This window comes from Populus trichocarpa, chromosome 3 (assembly GCF_000002775.5).
Source record: "Populus trichocarpa isolate Nisqually-1 chromosome 3, P.trichocarpa_v4.1, whole genome shotgun sequence".
NCBI classification, from domain to species: Eukaryota; Viridiplantae; Streptophyta; class Magnoliopsida; order Malpighiales; family Salicaceae; genus Populus; species Populus trichocarpa.
Genome location: NC_037287.2, coordinates 2,835,579 through 2,851,403, shown reverse-complemented (window position 1 = coordinate 2,851,403; position 15,825 = coordinate 2,835,579).

Below are 15,825 nucleotides of genomic sequence, written 5' to 3'. Positions count from 1 at the left end.
GGGTCCTTTCCCTTTAAATGTTTTTTTTTTCTTTTTTTATCTTGCATGGTATCTTTAAATTAATTGATGCCTTGAGCTTTATATTTTTCTATGTAGTGTTAGTTTTTAAAAGAATTAGTTTTTAAAATCTTAGTATATTATATAATTGGATTTATTTTGATGTTTCTCACACGTGTATTAATTATATATTCAATTCTTTAATAGTTAGAAAATACAAAGAGTTGATGACACTTACACAGCATTTTGTATCTTGTTTTTTCTAATTAAAAACTTGTATTGATTTTTTTTTTTAATTTGAATACTTGCTCTTAATTATGATTTTTGTTGTCAGAATGCAAATAACACGATTAATAGTATTTTATTTTTAATTTTTTTCAAGGCCTAAATTTTCCACAAGTAATTTCCATAAAAAAAGTAGCAAGTCTTCTATATCCATCATCTTCGTGTGCCTAGCATTAGCCTTTTATTCATGTTTTTTCCAAAAATAAATAAATAAATAAACTTGACTTGAGGTCAACGTTTCAAGAAGGAATATAAGTTTCGGTTAATTACTTAGTTTTTTTCCAAAGTGTTCCACTTTTGTTCTCTCTCTATTACTTTTCCTTTTAAAGGGTTTATGTAGAGCCTTGGATATTATTTTGAAGTTTATTTGTTTTAAATTTAATATATAAAATTTTTTAGTATAGATGAATTTTATTTTTAAAAATAAAAAGAAATTCATTTTCAAATAATATTTCTAATATGTGCAACATTGCATATTATTTTTTTTTCTTTTATTTTATTCAATCAATTTATAATGTGTGTGTTGTTTTTATTATCGTTTGATCGAATAAAAAAATTATTTTAATTTGAATTTTTAGAAGATACAATTGCGTAAATGTCATGTCTTGTGAAATTAAATATTTTGATCTACATCTGTCTCTCGATTTTTTTAGTTTTTATTTTGAGTCATCATTTATGGTTTTTTTTATTTATTAACATACATAATTCTTGATTTATTTGACTATATTTGTATATAAATTTTTTAATTTTAACTTAATTTTTTTTAAAATAAAAAATATATTAAAGAAATCTATTATAATTTTTTTAATTAAACAAATTTAAATTGCAATAAAGCTCTGATAAAATAACTAAGTCCATGTACTAAAATGAGTGGCACTCGAAAGTTCATTTACCTTATCTTCCAAGCAAGAAGAGACAAGAAAAGCAGTAAGTGATGTTCTTTTCTCTGACCATAAATGGATGAAGGGATTAATACCAAAATATGGACAAAAATTGATGTCGACCCGCACCACTTAGATTATTCTTCACTTTCTTCACTCTTATTGTGTTTCACTACTCGATTATTCAAAAGTTATCTATTTAAAACAATTTTATTTTTTTAAAATATTTTACAATATGGTTACAATATTTTTTTCTTAAGAAAATAAATTGATGTCATGTGTTAATAACATTTAAGGATTTTTTCCAATAAAATAATCAAATTTATTTTAATTAAAAAGTTTCATATCAATAACAGCATTCCCAATTAAACCAAAGTTTCTCCACGAACCCATCTCGTGGAAAAAAATGCATGATGGTTGGAAGAGGACGTCTCATGGCCTCTCCTCGAGGAAAAATGCATGATGGCAACCAGGGGCGGAACCAGAAAATCAAATTAAAAAGGGCCAAAATGTTAATTGTTTTATTATTTAAGCTAAAAATATAAATATTATTAAGGGAGGGGTTGGAAAAAAAAATTTCTTGCTAGGGCAGGGCTCCTGCCAGCCTCCCTGTCTCTGCACCTGATGGCAACGGTCTCAAGGACCAATATGCAGATGGAAATGTTCTCATGGACCCATCTCGTAGAAAAAACATATCCGAGTAAATAGATTTTTTTTTTTTCGATGAACATGACCAGGGGCGGAAGCAGGGGTTAAGCAGGGGCTCGCCCCCCCCCCCCCCCTCAAGACATTTGTTTTTTTTATTATTGGGTTATTAAAGCATTACTTTGCGACATCAAATAATTAAGCCATTACTTTGGGTTATTATTGACTTTACTTTTGATTTCCTTTTAATTTACTCCTGACCTAGATGGAAAAAAAAAAATTAAGGCATTACTTTGTGAAATAAAAAATAAAACCATCAATTTATTCTAATATAAATCCTGCAGCCGATCAAACAAAGAAATAAAAATACAAATCGTGAGCAAAATTTTTCTACAAAAAGATTGAAGTAGAGCCACCAATTAATTTATCTTTCATCAAATAAAACAAGGTAACTTAAATTTAAAATATATATTTGTTTTGTTTTGAGATGTTTGTTAATAATTTGATGAGAATTTTTTATATTTCTACCATTGTTGCTCCTTTTTTTTCTCAGATCTGCTAGTTCTACCAATTGTTTTTTGAATTCTTATTATAGTGATTTTTTTCTAATTAATTAGATATATTTTATTGGTTTTGTTTTGATTATGCTTGGATTTTTTTTCTGTTTTATTTTTAGCAGAGCCATCAAAATTATCAATTTTTTCTTACGATATATGTTTTGATTTTAGGTTGAACCATGAACAAAATAAAAAGAATTGATTTAAAATATATATATATATATATATATATATATATATATATATATATATAACTCATAGTCTAGTGAACCAACTCCAATGTGTAATGTTAAAGTTATGGTTGAGCAGTCCCAATATGCTTCACAAAGGTTATTATATGTTTGTAGTAAGTTATTTGAATAAAACTAAATTATACATGTTTTATTTTATAACTCATGTACAATAAATTAAAATAAATATTATATCTTATTATATTAATTTTGACCCCCTAACAAATAATTATAGCTCCGCCTCTGAACATGACTTTCTTAAGCTCGTTGTAGTATAGAATTTTTTAAAATAAAAAAATAGAAATATAATTCGCATCCGAGCAAATACCTCCACAAATATAATTCCATTGAAAGTTGCGTCATGTATTAATCTAAGGTCCATTGTCCATTAATTAATCGGTGGTTGCATTTTAACACTTGAGATTTATTTTTTATGCATAAGCATTTAATTTATTTTTTTTTGCAAACTAAATAGAAATTAAAGCATATTAATTATCCATTCCCAAGCTTACAAGGCAATGGTCTCATGGACCCATCTCGTAGAAAAAACGCTTGATAGCAATGGTCTCATGTACCATCCCACTGGCCTAGATCGTGGAAAAAATGCAGATGGCGATACATGGTCTCACAAACCCAATTTGCACTACAAATTCCTATCCATCTTACTTGTTGATTGGGTTACATAAAAATAGACCGACAAGTACTTTAGAAAGAAAAAGAAGAAGACTTATTGTCATGATAATGACAAGAAGTATTTTAAAAATAATATCATTTGTGGTTCATTTTATCAAAGATATTGTTTGATTTTGCCATCACCATCAAAATTAAGGCATGATTTTCCACACGTTATTTCCATAAAGAAAGTAGCAAGCCTTCCATATCTGTCATTGTGATGCAAAGTGAGCAGCCTAGCGTTAACCTTTGATTCATACTTTTCCTTTAAAAAAACCGACATGGGTTCAACTTTATAAGAAGGAATTCAAGTTTTCGGTTAATTACTTTTATACAATTCAATTTTTTTTCCTACATTGTGGTTTTAATCAGTGTTGTTAAATTTAATTCAAGCCTAACATTTTAATCTGGAACTAACCCTTTTTAGGTTTAGAAAAAACCAAGTGAGAGTTGACTCAATCGAGCCTAGTTGACCAGATAAATCAACCCACAACCTAGTCAACTTAGTTAAAACCTAGTTTTACTTTTTTTAACAATACAATTTTGATTTTTTCTATAACAAAAATCATAAAATGATACAATTTTTTATTAACACTAGTCAATAAGCTTATTTGTCCGATCTATGACCTAAATCTTGATCTGAATATTAATTAGGTCAATCTATGACCTCAACTCTCACTCTCATCTAATTATTAAATCTAAACATGTTTAATAACTTTGGTTTCTTAAGAAAAATATCATATATAAAACATTTATTCGCATCCAAATTGAAATATTCACAAATTGATATAATAGTTATTAATATTTATTTTTAATATATATAAAATGAAAGATTTTAATAATTGATTAATATTGTTAAACCATACATGTTTTTATAGTTTTTTTCTTTAATTTTATTTTTTAATATTGAGTTTTCTTATCTCGATCTTATAATCCAAACCGAAGACTTGATGGGTTAACTTGAGTTTTTTTTATTATTTATATATATATATATATATATATATATATATACACTGAGTCTTATTCAACAGATCGCACGAGTTCTCTTTTCCCTTCTTTCCATTCCCTCCTCTCTCTTCATCTCTTTTTTGTTTCAACCCTCTATCAATTCAATTGAAGCTTATGAAGAACCCCAATTGTTAGTGAAGTATCTTTTTTTTGTTTCTTGTACATGTCTTCGTCGTGGTCCAGTTACTTAGATCATAGCAATTTTAATAGAAGAATTACTGACGCCTTTTATAAGCATTCATTTTCACACCCCAGTTGCCACCCTGCTTTTCTTTCCATTCACGCACACAGATAGTGCATAAAAGCACGGCGACAATAGTTGACTCTCCCAATCAATACGGTCAAGATAAGGTAATTGGCTGTTGTGTGATTTTTATATGGCTTGTGTGTTTTAGATGGGCTTGTGGTGGTCACCCAATAGCATGTCACTTTTAGCATTCCTTTAGATAAGGTTATTGGTTGTGTTTAAAAATCAAAATGCCACACACCAGAAAAGTCAATTACTTAAGATTTGTGGAAGATATGAATGATACAAGAGATAAGAAAATGATTGCTATTATCGACAATTTCTCTGTTATATATATATATATATATATATATATATTAGGCGGAGTTTCATGAATCCTTTCCATTAGATATTCAATAAAGTTTCTTTTTGTTCATTTACCACTAGTTTACACTTCAATCAAAAACTAAATTTACTTTTACTACTATTTTAATTTTTAAAAATTATTTTTATATTATTTAATGCATTAATTTCAAGAAATAAATTCCTTTTATCTTAAAATCTGGACTTGAAAAACCAGATGTATTTTATAATTAGGGAGAAAATTAGAGAAATTGATTAGTCTTCTCATTCTAATATAAATTGTATATCTTTAACTCGATTGAAAAAAATATATTTAATATTGAAATGTAATAAAAAATTTAAAACTAATATTTTAATTTTTAAAAAATATTTTAATTTTGTTTAATGCATTAATTTCAAAAAATAAATTTTATTAAAAATTTCAAGAAATATATTTATTTTTTGTAATTTGAATACTTGCTCTTATGAATTTTTATCAATCAAGTCTCTGTATTAGTTTTGTTGCTAGAATGCAAATAACACGATTAATAGTATTTTATTTTTAATTTTTTTCAAGGTTTAAATTTTGCTGTATAGTTTTTTTTTTTAATTTTATTTTTTAATATTAAATTTTTTTATCCTATCTCGTAATCCAAGTGGAAGACTTGATTGGCTAACTTGAGTTTTTTTTTATTTTATATATATATATATATATATTTACTGAGTCTTATTCAACAGATCGCAAGAGTTCTCTTTTCCCTTCTTTCCATTCCCTCCTCTCTCTTCATCTCTTTTTTGTTTCGACCCTCTATCAATTCTATTGAAGCTTATGAAGAACCCCAATTGTTAGTGAAGTATCTTTTTTTTGTTTCTTGTATATGTCTTCGTCGTGGTCCAGTTACTTAGATCATAGCTATTATCGACAATTTCTCTGTTATATATATATATATTAGGCGGAGTTTCATAATCCTTTCCATTAGATATTCAATAATATATATATTGTTTTTGGAGAAATCAATAAAGTTTCTTTTTGTTCATTTACCACTAGTTTACACTTCAATCAAAAACTAAATTTACTTTTACTACTATTTTAATTTTGTTTAATGCATTAATTTCAAGAAATAAATTTTATTGAAAATTTCAAGAAATATTTTTATTTTTTGTAATTTGAATACTTGCTCTTATGAATTTTTATCAATAAAGTCTCTATATTAATTTTTATCAACACGATTAATAGTATTTTATTTTTAATTTTTTTCAAGGCCTAAATTTTACACACGTAATTTCTATAAAGAAAGTAGCAAGTCTTCTATATCCCATGTGCCTAGCATTAACTTTTATTCATGTTTTTTTCAAAAAAAATAATAATAAATAAACTTGACTTGGGGTCAACGTTTTAAGAAGGAATATAAGTTTCCGTTAATTACTTAATTTTATGCAATTCAATTCTTTTTCTGTACTCTATGGTTTTGATGAACATCACTTTCTTAAGCTAGTTGTCGTATATAGAAATTTCTTATACCATTTTAGAAATATAATTCACATCTGAATTGATAAATTCAAAAATTAATATAATAGGTTTTAATATATATTTCGAATTTAATATTAATAGTTATTAAGTTTATTTAGTTAATAAAAATTGTTCCACGTTTGTTATATCACTTTCCTTTTAAAGGGTTATGTGCAGCCTTGCAAATTATTTTAAAGTTTATTTATTTTGAATTTAATATATAAATTTTTTTAATAGATAAATTTTATTTTTTAAAATAAAAAAATTATTTTTAAATAATATTTCCAATATATAAAGCCTAGCATATTATTATTATTTTTTATTTTATTCAATCAATTTATAATATGTGTGTCTATTTTTATTATCGTTTGATCGAATTAAAAAATTATTTTAATTAAAAATTTTAGAAAACACAACTGCATTAATATCACGTCTTGTGAAATTAAATATTTTGATTTATATTTATCAATTGATTTTTTCAGTTTTTATTTTGAGTCATCATTTATGGTTTTTTTCACTTATTAACACACATAATTCTTGATTTATTTAACTATATTTGTGTATAAGTTTTTTAATTTTCACTTAGAAATTTTTTAAATAAAAAATTTATTGAAGAAATCTTTATATAAATTTTTTTAATTAAAACAATTTAATTTGTGGTGAAGCTGTGGTCAAATAACTAAGTCTATGTACTAAAATAAGTGGCACTCAAAGATTCACATACCTTATCTTCCAAGTAAGAAGAGACAAGAAAAGTAGTAGGTGATGTTCTTTTCTCCAGCTGTAAATAGATGAAGAGATTAATACCAAAAACATGGACAAAAATTGATGTGGACACGCACCACTTTGATTATTCTTCACTTTCTTCGCTAGCTTTTCCTGTGTTTCACTACTTGATGATTCAAAAGTTATCTATTTAAAACAATTTAATGTTTTTAAAATATTTTTAAAATACAAAAATAAACAGGTATTATTATGTCATGTAGCTAAATTTATTCTGACGTTATTGACATGAGAATTATATATTCAATTTGTTAAGTGTTAGCAATGCAAAAGAGACAATGAGAAGTACAAATTATATGTATTTTATAATTTTTTTATTTAAAATCTTGTATCAATGTTTTTTTTTTCAATTTGAATACTTATATTCACGGAATTTAATCAATAAAATATCTTCATTAGTTTTACTATCAAAATGATGATGTCATAGTTAACTCTTTTTAGATTAGTCTGGATTGATTTTATTTTATTTTTAATTTATGAACAATAAAGATATATAAAATGCTTATAATTTATATTTTTTTTATTCAAGTACTCTAATTGATTTTATTTTTCTATTTAAGTACTTGATAAACTAATGTTTGTCCATAAATTTGTTTACATTGATTTCTCTAATAAAAGTATATAAAAAAAGTCAATAAAACTATATTTTTATTAATAGATTTGAACTTAAGTGTTGTTATCCATTTTTGGAACCCCACACAAAAAAGAAGAAAATACAAAAAGTAAGAGTTGAAAAAAATTAAATAAATAAATAATAATAAATTAATTAAATAATATAAATAAAAAAATATATATGTCACAGTGAAAGCTGTCGGACTGCTCAAAATGGCCAAAAATTGATTGAGGAGGTTAAAAAATATAAAGATTGAAATTTGACAGTATATCGTTGACTAATGAGAGCCCTGTTGACAAAGAAAATTCAATTTTAAAAAAATATATCTAAAATCAGATGTTTATGGACTCAATTAAATTTTATTAAAGGTTTAATTGAATTTATGGAGGGTTTGATTGAAAGAAAAATTGAGTTTTATGTCTATTTAGGCTTTTATTCGAAGAAATTAAAGTTCTAGGGTCCAATTATAATTTTGAAGAGTTGATTTGGTCAAATCAGGGGCTTAATTGCATAATTATTAAAGTTTTATGGGCAATTAGGGACTTGATTGAAAAAATACGAAACCAAGGACCAAACCAGAAAAGGCGTGTAAATATAAGGGCTGCAATTGACCAAGTCAGGGGCTAAATTGAAAACATTAGAAGTTTATTGATCAATTGAGGGTCAAATCGCATGAATCCAGAACCAAAGATTGTCTTGTAAATGGGGCTAAAATCCAGAGATCCAATTACAATTTATTCAGGGGCTTGATTACAAAATTGCAAAAAATCCAATGACCAAATCGGAAATATTCATTTTGAATTTTAAAACGGTACCGTTTCCTTGACAACTGTTCATTACCTTCTTCATCAACAACGGTTTCTACAGTAAAAGGAAGTGAAGACGTTAGTGGTGGAGCTGCTTCAATCAGGGGAGCACGTCTCACGGCTGATATCCCTCTCCACCATGATGCACGCCGGCCGTTACAACCTTCCTGCAATAAATCCCGAAAAGCATGCATCCTCTGGCTATAAAAAGCTAGAGGAGAGACGGACAACAAAAAAAAAAAAAGAGGAGACAGGGAGGGAGAGCGAGCAGGACAAGAGAGAAAGTGGGGAGCAGCACGAGAGAGAGACAGAAACGAGCAAAAGGAAAGAATGTAAGAAGAGGAAATCGTTGAGATTAGAACCAGCGTTGCCATCGTCTTCGTCATTTCAAAAACCAGAGACGAAGAAGAAGAAGAGTGCAAATAAGAATTGAACGAGGAGAATCAGAAACGAAAACAGTAGCAGAAGAAAGAAAGAAATGTCGCCCGATCAGAGCACTGATCACCCTCAACTTCGTCTTCATCTTCAGGCAGCAGCTCCAAGGGACGTTTGAGAGGACCAGAGAGGGAGAGAAAGAATAAAACAGGGAACAAGGGGAAGAACAGAGCAGAATAGAAAAAAAGCAGAAGGGAAACGCAGAGAAAGAAAGAAGAACCACCCGCCAGTCAGCGCCACGGTCCGCAACCGCAACACCGTCCACCGCCACTAGCAGCACCGCTAGGCCGCAGGTCTGCTTCTTCCTCTTCCTCCTCTTCTTCTTCGTCTTCTCCGGGCCGCTCCACTGTTCACGTTGCATGTGAACAGTGGAGAGTCTCTCCACTGTTTGTTTTAGTTTTCTGGGCCCGACAGTGCCGGCCCAGCCCAAAATGATTGGGTCAGGTCCGGCCCAGTAAAAAACAATTCTTCAAAAAAAATCATTTCAAAAAATCTATAATTTTCCCATATATTTTTCTAGTAAATTTTTCTTAGTATTGGTTTGTATTTTTATACTGTAAAGATATAAATCTGGTATTAAAATACCTAGTTTTCGTCAAAACATTGAAAAATTAAAAAAAAAATTATTTTCATGCATACGGTCAAGTATCTCAAAGAAAAAAATCATATCATATTTTCATACAACAAAAATTCAAAAATATGTATTAACATGCATTTTGGTTTAAAAACCAGTTTATTAAAGTCACAAGAACTAGGCCAATATTTAAAAAATTTCAAAATTTTTTTTTTCTTTTATCCGGGATTACGACCTTATACGTAAGATGTATTCCGGATATTAAATTCTTTTGTTTACGTTAGAACGGTTAGGTTTTACCCGAAAAAATAAGGATCTCTTTATCGATGAAGACTTTTCTTAAATCATAGACGGACCAATAACTAGAAAACACGAAAAAACCTTAGATTTTATCAAACAATAAAACAATGCAACTTACCTTAGGTAGGACGTATTTGGGGTGCTATACCTTCCCTTTACGCAACCAATCTCTGTACCCAATCTCTGAGACCAATCAGAGTTCCTAGTGATCAAAATACTAAGTGGCGACTTCCATTTTATTTTTCCACTAATAAAAGACAAGAATTCCTTGTCTCCTTATTTTTCCCAATTTTTCCAAGATACCAATATTTAGGATTTGAGAGTGAATTTTTTCTTCATGACGCCGCACACATGCGACATTAAAAAAACCATATATTTTCAAGTAGCCAAGAGGCAACCATGCTTCCAAGAAAATCATTGCTACTAACGCCATCAACATTTGAATTAATAGCCCCATCTTAATATAAATTTTGACCAATCATTATTAAATTGCTACTGGTATAAGTAACTATCTCTTGCAAATGGCAGCGAGGAGTTTAGGCTTATATCAAGTAAGGTCGTCAATTCCATTTTAATTGGTGTTTTATTTTTTTTAATTGTAATAATATATTTTGATTTTTTAGTATTTTGACGTGTCGTTTGGATTGTTTTATATATATTTTGGACTCATCAAATCAATTGAGTCATATTGATTTAACTCTTTATTTTTACTTATATTTGAAATTTAAATTATATAATTTCAAGTTAGTTTATTTTTAAATATCAATTAAAATTATATTTGTTAAAAATATTGAGACAACAACATATTAGATCGACCCAGGTTAATCTAGGTTAATCTTTTAAATTCGTAACCCAGATTATGAGACCATAATAATCCCAAATAAAAACAAATTATGAATCTTAATTTTTAATAAATCTATTGTTGAATTATGAAATTGAAAAAAAAAATCAATCTAAAAATCAATCTTTTAAGAGGGACCGTTTGTGACCCCTCCAATCTTTCTGAGAACTTACTTAGTGAAGTATTATTCACACGATACTATTTCTGTATACGTTACAGATCTGTGAAACGGTGATAGCTGAATAGATCACAGTGAATAAAATGGCAGCAAAGTATGAGATTGAAAGGTTCAATGGGAGCAATTTCTCACTCTGGAAAATGAGAATCAAGGCAATCTTAAGGAAAGACAATTGCTTGGCAGCAATTGGGGATCGGCCTGCGGAGATCACTAATAATGCAAAATCGAATGAGATGGATGGCAATGCTATTGCTAACATACATTTAGCATTAGCCGATGAAGTATTATCAAGTGTGGCGGAGAAGAAAACAGCTAAGGAGATATGGGAGACTCTAACAAAGCTATATGAGTCCAAGTCTTTGCACAATAAGATTTTCTTAAAGCGGAGACTTTATACCCTTCGAATAGCAGAAACCACGACGGTGACTGACCACATCAACACAATAAGGACTCTATTTTCACAACTCACTATGTTGGGTCAACAAATAGAGGAAAGTGAACGTGCAGAGCTTCTACTTCAAAGTCTCCCAGATTCGTATGATCAGCTCATTATCAACTTGACCAATAATATCCTCACAGACTGTTTAGTCTTTGATGATGTTGCAGCTGCCATCTTGGAAGAAGAAAATAGGCGCAAAAATAAAGGAGACAGAAATAGTTCAAACCAAGCAGAGGCATTATTGGTGTCAAGAGGGAGATCAACGGAGCGTGGCTCCAGTGGGAGTCAAAGGCAAGGGAGGTCCAAATCAAGAAGTAAAAAGACTGTGAAATGCTACAACTGTGGCAGAAAAGGGCACTTCAAAAAGGATTGTTGGTTTAAAAAGGGTATAGAGAATACTGCAGAGTCATCAAAACCTCAAGGATGTGTTGCAAGCACCTCAGAAGATGGAGAGGTTTTATATAGTGAAGCAACGACAATCTCTACAAATAGAGAAGAGCTCACTGAGGTCTGGTTAATGGATTCAGGAGCAACATGGCATATGACTCCTAATCGAGATTGGTTCCATACATATGAACCCATCTCTGAAGGCTCAGTGTTCATGGGTGATAATCATGCTTTAGAGATTGCTGGCATTGGCACCATCAAATTGAAGATGTATGATGACTTAATTTGTACTATTTCAGGAGTGCGACATGTGAAAGACTTAAAGAAGAATCTTTTGTCCATGGGACAATTTGATAGTCTTGGCTGTAAGATTCGAACAGACAATGGAATAATAAAAATTGTCAAAGGAGCGCTGGTGGTTTTAAAGGCAAGAAAGACAGTTGCAAACATGTTTGTATTAATGGGAGAAACACATCATGAGGCAGAAGCGTCAATCGCATCAGCCAGTCCTGCAGAAGAGAAGACGATGATGTGGCATCAAAAGCTAGGCCACATGTCAGAGAAAAGTTTGAAAATTCTCTCTGATCAGAAGTTACTCCCTGGGCTTACAAAGGTTACTTTACCTTTTTGTGAGCACTGTGTTACAAGTAAACAGCACGGGTTGAAGTTTGGCACATCAACAACTAAGAGCAAATGCATCTTTGACCTGATTCACTCTGATGTTTGGCAAGCACCGGTTGTATCCTTGGGAGGAGCAAGATACTTTGTATCATTCATAGATAACTTCTCCAGGAGATGTTGGGTGTATCCAATTAGAAGGAAAGCAGATGTGCTTGCAGTCTTTAAAACTTTCAAAGCGCGGGTGGAACTTGAATTTGAAAAGAAGATCAAGTGTTTGAGGATTGACAATGGAGGAGAATATACCAGTGATGAATTTGATAACTTCTGTCAACATGAAGGTATCAAAAGGCAGTTCACAACAGCATACACTCCACAGCAAAATGGAGTGGCAGAGCGGATGAACAAAACTCTATTAGAAAGAACAAGAGCAATGTTGAAGGCTGCAGGTCTAGGAAAGTCATTCTGGGCAGAAGCAGTCAATACCGCCTGTTATGTGATAAATCGATCTCCGTCAACTGCAATTGAGCTGAAGACACCGATGGAGATGTGGACTGGAAAGCCAGCTGATTATTCTCAATTGCACATATTTGGAAGTCCTGTGTACGTGATGTACAATACACAAGAAGTGAGCAAGCTAGATTCAAAATCCAGAAAATGTGTATTCTTGGGATATGCTGATGGAGTGAAGAGGTATCGCTTGTGGGATCCCACTGCCCACAAGGTAGTCATCAGCAGAGATGTCATATTTGCAGAAGGTAAAATGCAAATGGAAAAACATAATAGCATTCTAAAGGATACTACAACAGTCTAGATGGAAAATACTCATAATCATACTTCTTCTGAAGATGCACCAGAGCATGAAGAACAAAAACAAATAGAGTCTGAAACTCCTGAAGTTCGACGGTCAACTCGTGAAAGAAGACCACCAGCTTGGCACTCAGAATATGTTACTGAGAGCAACATTGCATACTGTCTTCTAACAGAGGATGGAGAGCCATCAACTTTCCATGAGGCTATTAAAAGCACAGATGTATCTATGTGGATGACAGCAATACAAGAGGAGATTGAAGCTCTACACAAGAATAACACTTGGGATCTTGTTCCGCTACCACAAGGAAGAAAGGCCATTGGCAACAAATGGATTTACAAGATAAAGTGTGACGGCAATGATCAAGTGGAGCAGTATCGTGCAAGATTGGTGGTGAAAGGATATGCTCATAAAGAAGGCATAGATTTCAATGAGATATTTTCCCCGGTGGTACGACTTACTACAATCAGAGTAGTCTTAGCGATGTGTGCTATATTTGATCTTCACTTAGAAAAGTTAGATGTGAAAACTGCATTTCTTCATGGAGAACTTGAAGAAGAAATATATATGCTCCAACCAGAGGGTTTTGCTGAAATAGGCAAGGAGAACTTGGTTTGCAGGTTGAACAAATCTCTATACGGTCTCAACAGGCGTCGAGGTGCTGGTACAAGAGATTTGATTCCTTTATAATTAGCCTTGGGTACAACAGACTCAGTTCAGACCATTGTACGTATTATAAGAGGTTTGAAGAAAATGATGTTTTCATCATTTTGTTGTTGTACGTGGATGACATATTGGTAATAGGCCCCAACAAAGATCGAGTCCAAGAATTGAAGGCACAGTTGGCTAGGGAGTTTGATATGAAGGACTTGGGACCAGCAAACAAGATTCTAGGGATGCAAATTCACCGAGACAGAAGTAAGAGGAAGATTTGGCTTTCTCAAAAGAATTATTTGAAGAAGATCTTGCGATGCTTCAACATGCAAGATTGTAAGCCAATTTCCACCCCACTTCCTGTTAACTTCAAATTATCCTCAAGTATGTCTCGTAGCAATGAAGCAGAGAGGATGGAGATGTCTCGAGATGTCTCTACCATGATATGTACAAGACCAGACATTGCACAAGCAGTGGGAGCAGCTAGTCGATATATGGCAAATCCTGGTAGAGAGCATTAGAATACTATTAAGAGGATCTTGAGATACATCAAGGGTACCTCAGATGCTGCATTATGTTATGGAGGATCAGAATTTATTGTTAGAGGTTATTTTGATTCAGATTTTGCTGGTGACCTTGAGAAAAGAAAATCCACTACAGGCTATGTGTTCATAATTGCAGGAGGAGCTGTGAGCTGGGTCTCTAAACTTCAGACTGTTGTAGCGTTATCCACAACAGAAGCTGAGTATATGACAGCTACACAAGCTTGTAAAGAAGCAATATGGATGAAGAAACTTATGGAGGAGCTCGAGCACAAACAAGAGAAGATTCCTTTGTATTGTGATAGTCAGAGTGCCTTGCATATTGCAAGGAATCCAGCGTTTCATTCAAGAACAAAACATATAGATGTTCAGTATCACTTTGTTCGCGAAGTGGTGGAAGATGGAAGTGTAGATTTTCAGAAGGTTCACACAAAAGAAAACCCAGCAGATGCTTTGACTAAACCAGTCAACACTGACAAGTACATATGGTGTAGATCCTCTTACGGCCTAATAGAAACGTAAGCAACATGAAGATGACAAGTATAGAAAGGATAGAAGAATCACAAATGATCAAGTGTGAAGACTTGATTAAATCATCAAAGTCTTCAAGTGGGAGAATGTGAAGCTAGCTGGCACCAATTGGTGCAGCTAAGTCAACAAAATGGGCACCAATTCGGTGCCACTTGCCTTGCTCTTGTCTTTTACAAGACAAAGGCAAGGATGCTTGCCTATAAATAGGCAGTGCATCCTTGCCATATTGATCACACCAAAAAGAGAGAAACAAGAGAGCAAGAAGAGAGAGTGAAGGAGAGTAATCCCACAAAGTTGTGAGGTATTTGTGAGACAGTAAGTGAGGTGTTTTCTCCTAATAATAGAGAGATTTCAGTTGTTCTCCTATTAGTAGAGAGAGGTTGTAATTCCCACATTACTTAGTAAAACCCTTCTATACTTGCTCGTGGACGTAGCCAAATTGGGTGAACCACGTAAATTCTTGTGTGTCTAATTTCTCATTTTATCCTATTTTTTGCCTTTTATCTTGTCGGGTTTGCATGCTAGTATCCTAACAAATCAGATATTAATAATAAAACACTAGCTCTCAGAGCAATCCACGTTACAAGAGAAGGGGAAAATGGATATACGCTCTTTCATTTCATCTTCTGTGAGGATATACTTCTGTTTCCTCTATTTTAATCTAATTATTTATGTATTGATTCGCTATTTGCTTTTTGCACACTTCCCCTATACTTGAACTTGGTCACTCTAAATAAAACACTTGTCAAGAGAATTAACAAAAAGATGTGAACTCCCAATCAGCCTTGCATACAGAATGAACGATGAGAAAGTGCAGGCACACTACACATACATTTGTACATGAATAAATGAGTGTGTATATTCATGTCTAGAGAATATAGTAATTATCGAATCGCATTGGGCAAATACCTGATTGGTGGCGGTAATATAAATCTTTTCCTCAAGCCGTATGACAATTTT